Source organism: Amblyomma maculatum, chromosome 1 (genome assembly GCF_055883805.1).
Source record: "Amblyomma maculatum isolate TAMU_Amacu chromosome 1, ASM5588380v1, whole genome shotgun sequence".
NCBI lineage: Eukaryota > Metazoa > Arthropoda > Arachnida > Ixodida > Ixodidae > Amblyomma > Amblyomma maculatum.
The window spans coordinates 52,276,929-52,284,980 of NC_139344.1; the positions used below are offsets into that span (position 1 = coordinate 52,276,929).

The 8,052-nt window shown below is 42.1% G+C and overlaps 1 long non-coding RNA gene across 2 annotated transcripts; it reads right to left on the minus strand.

The window, feature by feature from the left end:
• Positions 1-1,662: 1,662 nt before the first annotated feature.
• LOC146202371 (uncharacterized) lies at positions 1,663-7,588 on the minus strand. Of its 2 annotated transcripts, none has more exons than XR_014703692.1 (3): positions 7,305-7,588; positions 4,537-4,665; positions 1,663-4,429 (listed from the first exon to the last, which is right to left on the minus strand). It is a non-coding gene; the product is annotated as an uncharacterized LOC146202371 (long non-coding RNA). The 2 variants fall into 2 exon arrangements; XR_014703691.1 differs by lacking the exon at positions 7,305-7,588 and adding an exon at positions 6,851-6,948.
• Between the last annotated feature and the right edge of the window lie 464 nt (positions 7,589-8,052).

Sequence of the window (8,052 nt, forward strand, 5' to 3'; positions counted from 1 at the left end):
AGGTTGACCATCGGTGTTTTCGGAGGCCACCAAGAGGAACGAGAGTTCCGAAAAGTACGAGTTACCCTAAAGACGAAGCGCGGAGGCGAACGGGAAATTGATGCGCTAGAAACGAATATAATTTGCGATCAACCGATTCCCTCACCACCAAAAGGGGTACTGATACGACTAAAGGCCCTTGGTTACGTACCTGCAGACTTCTCTAACGACAACGGGACAGAACGTGTTGATTTGCTTATCGGATCTGACCACATATGGGACCTCACGACAGGTAGATCGGTCAAATTAGGAAACCGACTGAGGGCAGTGGAAACATCAGCGGGCTGGACTATTCAAGGACCCATTGAGGACGATGTCGAGCAAACTCACTGCTTCCAAACTGTGGTGCTAAGAACGACCGTAATCGAGAGGCAGATGACAGATTTTCTAACCAAATTCTGGGATTTGAAATCAATTGGAGTGAATGAGATAGGGGAAAACGACAAAACGTGTCAGGTTTCGGAATTCGAGAACATCCAGCGAGCCGGCAACCGATGTGAGGCTGCGTTGCCTCGGAAATCTGAGATTTTGATCGAGGATAACCGAGAAATTGCACCCAAGCGCTTCAATCAGCTGGCGAACCGATTCAGAAGGGCTCCTGATCTTATTGAAGAGTACGACACGGCGATCAGGCAATACGGAATTCTGGACATGACAGAACGGGTAGAAGACGAGGCCAACCGTAACCTCTGTGTTTGTCACATGCCTCATCAAGCGGTCATCCACCCCAGTAAACACCAACCCATCTATGAGACGGCTATAAACTGTCTTGCCAAGAAAAGCAAGATGCCCGATAGATGTCTCAGTAGACCTCTGAGATGGCTACTAAACGTATATAATATGTCTTGACAAGATATGCAAGACATTGCCAGATGTCTTGATATTTCTTGTAGTGATCTTGTAGCTCAGCTAATGCACCCACTTTTTTAGGCTACAAGACGTCTTGCAAGATATCTCCTAGAAATCTGGAAGACAAATAACTTACTAAACGTAAGTCAGTCTAGCAGATAGCTATAAGGCATCTTGCCCAAGACAAACAAGTCACCTTATAGACATCTGAAGTGGCACCGAAGACAGCTGATAGACATTTAAAAGATGCTTTGACAAGATATGAAAGATGTTTTTATATGTCTTGGTACTTCTTGTAGCTGCCTTCTAGCTCAGCTAATGCACCCACTTTTTTAAGCTGCAAGACGTCTTGCAAGTCATCATCTAGAGATCATTAAAATAGATTCTGAATGTCTAAAATGAGCTCTAGAATCTCCTGCAATGCTCTAAATTATTTATTCCCAGCTATTTCTCGCAAAACAGTCTGAAATGCTTATGCATTTGCAGAGGTTTTCAACACCACTGCCAGACAAAAAATATAGTCTCATCAGATGCTACAACTAAAGCTGCATTGCCGTCACACACCCACGGTGCTCTTTCACACATTCAGTTATGATGCAAGCTAAACTGATGTACAATTGTAAATCATTAATTCTCACGCGCTACAACTGTTGTCTAGTAATGAGAACTGTATGTTTTTATTACAAAGCGTGCCACATTTCACTGTTAATGGCCATCAGGTGCTCTTTAGAAAGTTTGGTAGTAACTGCACCCAATGCTAGAAAATGAGATGAGTAAACTACAGAACTCTTTAATTTCCTCAACATTATACATTGCAAATAGGCAACTTAAACAATCTCATGCATGTTAAAAGCAAGGAAAGCCACAAGCAACAGTATGCAAATGAAAAAATGTGGTTCTCTGAAGCCTAATATTGTACCAAGGAAGAAAACACCAGAAAGAGCCAACTCATGAACACATGACATGTAAAGAATGATGCACATTGTCATTCATTCTCACAGACATTAAAACTGCAAACAGTAAGTGAGAACTGTACACATTCTTTGTTACAAAACATGCCACACTGTACGGTGGACAGCCATGGTTGGGTGCTCTTTGGGAGATTCGGCAATAACTACAAAAGGTGCTAGGAAACAAAATGTGTAAATCATATATTTGATTTTTTTTTCAACAATGCGCTACGAAGTTACAAGCACAGAAACTAGACACTACAAGTGGTATGAAAATGACAAAATAATAATGCAGTTCTCTCCAAGCTTAAAATGATCTGTTTACAAAAGAATGACAACATCCATACTCCAAACAAGAACAGGAAATGACTAGAAATAAACAGGGATAGGTATGCAAAAGTGTACAAAACTGGTTGAGTGGTTGAACGAACTATCTGCATAATGTTTGTACAAAATAAAACAAAGCAACAAATTCGAATGAAAAAGCTTCAGTATACAGAAAAAGGCGCTTTCACAAAGGACCATCATCACGTGTTGCATTTCATACTATATGTGCATGCATGTCACCAACTGAATGCTGGTCATACATACATCTTGTAGAAACTGCGCAAACACTTGAGCAATAGGCACGACATCAAATCCATTAAAAAATCTACACTGCAAAAAAAAAAAAGAAGCCAAGACTGCTCCACTGCTGCTGTTCCTGTTAGCATGACTAGAATGCACTGAAAAAAAAATGCAATGGCTGCATGCCTGTCATAGTTACATTCTACTATCATAACTAAAAAGTACTAAGAAAAAAGGTAGCAGGTAAGGGTCATACATCACTCTACAACACTAGAAGGCACCATAAGGAAAAATAAAAGGAAGGAGCAAAAGGTTCGCATCCCTGTCATTGTACATACCAACCACTATATTCCATATCAAAAGCTGTTTGCAGCACTACAAAAGATAAGGGCAGCATGAACCAGCCATGATGGCACCAACTGCCCTTACCTTTTGTAGTGCAGCAAACAGCTTGCGAGGAGTACAGAAGGCACAGCAAAAAAAAAAAAAAGAAGAGAATAAAATTCAGTGTTGCACACGGTGCTGCTCTTCACATTCTGCTGGTATAAAAAGAAGGAAGTTAACTGCTGAGATAGTTGGTTTTCAGAAATAAAAAAGGTATTTAGCATAACACAGACACACACAAGAAAGAAGACACCACGTGTACTTACTACAACTGTTTATTTAGGGGAAAGCAGTCGATGCATAGCTTTCACTGCTGATGTGCACATGTACAAGGAAACAGGAAAACAGCACCAATCTTATCAAAGCAGGTATGAGAAATATCTGTTCAGCCTCAAAGAAAAGCTGGAGTGTCACTGACACAGCTCAAACCTGTTTAATGTATAGATGGTATCCTCTGCTCCCTGAAAGCTTGCTCAGCTATGCCATCACATAAGCTACGAAAGCAAACAGGTCGGCTGTCAGAAGAGACATGGCCACATGGCCTTCATTTCGTAAAGTGCACCACCATCTATAAAATTCTACTGTCATGTAGAAAAATCTTATTTTGCACAAGCAGGATTCTGCGTCAATGGCCAACTTAGGGAACATGCAAAAGACATTAACAATGAAGGTGAGCGACTTCTCTTGCACCGTAGGGTTTGCACCAATTGTGAAAACTGTAGGTAACGGCTCATGAAACACTAGAAGCCCTTCATACAAAAAAAGCAGGTTACAGCTGTGTCAGCAGCAAATTGGTTTTTCTTATGAGACTGAAGAAACATTTCTCACGCATAGTTTGACAAAATGGTGCTGTTTCCATGTTGCCTTGTACCCGTGCGCATCACCTGAGTAGGCTATGTATATCGGCTGCTTTCCGCTGAACAGTTGTAAGTGCTGATGGTGTCCTCTGTCTTGTGTGCGACTGTGTTACGCTAAATAGCCTGTTATTATGCATGGAGAAAAGGCATTGAAAAAAAAAAAAAACAAGGTCTGAATACCACTGCCAACATTCTGGCATGGAAGCATCGTAAAATGAGGGAGCTGGCATGGGTTGTGCATCTGTTATTCTGTACAACCCTAGAGGGCAGAGAAAATTGAAAAAAAAAAAAAAAAAGAAAACTTCTGGGGCTATCAGATCCACTGCAGTCAGTTACAAATTAAGAATGAAGGGGTGAATATCCCTAAAAGGAGGCTTTTCTGCCAATCAGATCGTTCTCAACACTGGTACCACTTCAGCCCTTGTCCACAGCTAACTAGGCTGGGCAGCTTTTTCTTTATCTGTACTGAACACCAGCTGCACTGCCTCTTTTTGTCACCTGCCATGAAAGGGGGAATTCCTTTGTGGCTGAATTGATTGGGAGGCTCCTCTCTGTCAATTGTTGGAGGCCTACCTTTGCAAAATTACAGCTTCAAACTTGAGTTGTAAATGAGCACAGAAGGTGCCTTGATCCCAGCTGCTTGCTATTGTGGCACTGTTCATGGTGGCTGTGCAGCGCCTTTAGATGTGGACTTGGTCTTTGTCACAAGGCAAACACCAACCACTCTTTTGTGACGTCGGCAAAACTAAGTTTCATTGGTGTTGAAGGCTTTCCATGTCACACCTGCCAGGATTAAAATCAAAAGCACGATTTAGATATATGAGCTCCCAAACAGAAGGAAAAAGTCCCACTGTTGGCAACTCTAAGTTTTTGGCACAGTCAAACCATACCTGTGTATTCAGTCAGTAGCCCGCGACTGCCCAGTGAGATGTCAGTCCTGTGGCCCTCATTGCTAAGTTGTGTTTGCAGCACAGACAGGAAAAGGATAGTTGCTAGGCAGCCGTGGAGGTGGTGGCAACCTGCAAGGTGTTCCAATGCTTTAAAGATTTCTTGTGAAGTTTAATAAAGCAAATCACTGACTACAAAACATAGGATAAGAATTTAACCTCAAAATATGTCACATAAGGTTGAGAGTACCGAGTACACAATAGAAATATGTTTAACCAAGACACGCACTAGCAGCACAAAATAGTGCTGAGTATAATATATGTATATTAATAACTCCTTGATGACCTCGAAGGCTAAAACATTTTCTTGTCTTCACCAACAGACACACCTGAAGAGAACCACCATTTTCCTGATTTATACATTTCTTTTTTTTATTGAGAGTCACTTTCTATGCTGGGTAAGGTTCCTGCCTCTGAGTTTACTAAGTGTTTCATTCGACATATGTAGAGAAGAAATAAATCTATGTATCATGTATCTATGTATGGATGCATTACCTATGTATGTATCTATGCATGTATATATGTAGGTACCTATGTATGTATGCATCACCAGGTTTTCCTAGAACAAATGAAAGCAATATTTTAAACAGCGAGCATGCACCCAGAGCAAAAAAAAAAGAATGCATAGCTCACTTGCTTGAGCTGTTGGGTAAGTGTTTTGTTTACATGAAAATTCGCGCAGACACAAAATAACAAGAGCACCAAACACAGACACAACAGCACAATGTGAAAAAGAGCATTAAATTCTAAATTCTGAAGTTATTTCTAAGTTAAATAATTCTAAAGTTAAAGCTCAGCTACTTTGGTCATCTGATGAGAAGAGAGGAGTCGCTGGAGAAAGATTTGATGCTGGAAAAGGTTGAGGGTCGCCGGAGAAGGGGTAGGCAGCGAACGCTATGGTTAGATGGCATCCTCGAGGCACTGCAGAGGAAGTTATGTGATGTTAGGAAGATAGTGAGAGACCGGAAAGCGTGGCGTGACATGGTCCATAGGGTCACGAAGAGTCGGACACGACTGAACGACTGAATTGAACTGAAATTAAATAAAGGTATTTCACCTTTGATGCCAAACACCTTCACTTCGGGAGGAGTCCATATGCTATCAAAAGGTTTGCGTGGAGTCACAGCTTTGTTGTTGAGGACAGCCAGAAGGCATACACTGAACCCATTTATAACATGGCTACATTCTATACGCCTTACAAGTAAGTTATAATTCAGTACTCTCTTTTCTTTTCCCAGTTCTGGATAGGAAGAGTCTGTTGGCCCTGAAGCAAGAAAACAAATGAAATTGATATGTTTTTGTGTATTATAATAGGCTTTTCGTTATATGAGGTCCGTCCGAAAGATTTGCTTTCGATTTCTTTCTGTACCAATTCAACTGAAGCTTAATTTCTTAAAACATTTCCGCCAAAAAAAAAAAAAAAAAAAAGACCTGAGGACCAAAGCAAATAGAGCACCAGCACATCACACAGCATGCAGTTCAGGAACTTAAAAAGAACTAAATTGTGCTTTCTGACTATATGAAAATGTAAAATCACTTAGTCACGGCAATGTAATGGCTGACTGTAAACATTTTATGAACTATTAAAATTAAATCACTGCAGAATGTTTGTACGCCGTTCCTATCTCGCTATGTGTTTCAACTTGTGCCTGTGAACAGGCCGAGAGTATTTTGCTAGCAGCAGTTGGGAGAGTCGCTGTGGCCAGAATGCACCTTACCCTCCCCTCTAAGGCGGCTTATTGAGATCGTTCTCTTTCTTTTTCGCAACCGCGGCATAACTTAGCGCGTATAGAGCTCTGCAGGCTGAGAAACAATGCACGGCTTCCACTGGACGGTGCGTATTTTCTGTATCTTGCTGCAGAGTGAAGGCCACACTAAGCATGCAGACTTTCGTGCTCAGTTGTGTTTCCTGGGAAAGTGTTAGAACCAGCGGCAATCAACGAAAGACGTCGGATCGCCAAGCTCATTTTGAAGAATTACATCGCGAGGTTCCGCCGCCAATGGCAGTTCACGAAACGCGGCGAGTGGAATTACAAGCGAAAAACCTTCCTGCATGCAAAAAACTGTAGATGCGCCATAAAACACCGCCTTTCGTACTGACTAAACGGTCCGCGCGCGCTATCTTGCTCGCCCATACAGCCTGCGCCGGCGGATGCAAACAACGGTCCTTGCAGCATTTTTATCGGAAAAAGAAAACACTCAGTCACTTTACTGCTCCATTAAGTGATTCATTTAGAAGAAACAATTTCTTACTCACCGAGCGAAGCTTGCCTTGCAGCCAGAAGTAGCAGCCGCTGTGCGGGATACATTTTCAACGCAGTCACAAACCAACGGTCTAACGTGCAGACACGACTAGACACGACGAAAATTTGAAATGGCCACCGCCGAGCAGCGCATTGATACAATAACTTTAAAAACAATAGAAATCTGAAATATATTCACATAAAACAAGCTATACAAGTAAAATGTAACTGTTGCTTATGACGTATTTGTTTCAAAACGGTAAATACAACCTGCGTCTTGCGTAATTATTTTGGCGCACTATTTTCTATCTCGCTGTAAAGAGGAGGGGTGCGAAAAGGCCACGGCGCGCGAAGTTTGGGAATGGCGGATCGTGCATAGCTGGCATTCCGTATTAACATCGGCGCAGCAAATCTTTCCTCTGCGCGAACTACTGGCTTTTATCACACACGGATACATCGCTAGCTTACTTTGTCGTTGTGAACACTCGGAGTTTGGAGTCTTCCGGCGGACTGGACTGCGCCCAGTGAGGTCGAACACAGTACGCGTGTGGCTATCGGCTGCAGAAATGAAGGTGTCAGCGGCTTTTGTACATTATGTTCAGATACCCATCGCCTAAACAGCATTTCTTGGTGCCATATTGGTCCTGCATGCTGGAAACAGCCCAAATTGCATGCTTAATTCAAAAGCGCAGGCACTTTGGATACAGTATTTTGCAAGCTGAAAAATTGCTAGAACAAACCTTCGACAATTTATACTTAGAGTATGCAGAACAGTGTCGTCCAGTTAAATTGTGTACACATTGCACTATAGGCGCATATGTGACCCTGAAACGTCTTGTTAGGAAGTATGGTAGACTTCTGAAGCAGAACTCTAGAAGACATCCGGCGTTAGCCGGCTAATAACTGTCTTGCGTAGCTGAAGACATAAAAATTCTTCACTAGACAGATTCCAGACATCTTGCCGATGATGTCTTCTAGACTAGCACCAAGCAACGTCTTGTAGATGTCTTTGATAGCTCAAGATATATGTGACCAATATAGACATATCAAGACAGCTACAAGATATTCTGTGCTCAGTGGGCACGATTCCAGAAAACTGAGGGTTGTATTTGACATATCTTCCAATGCCAACAATGCAAAACGTCTTGATGACAACCTGGAAACCGGACCGAACTTAACGGCAGACTACGACGGGCTTTTGCTTGATTTCCGCAAA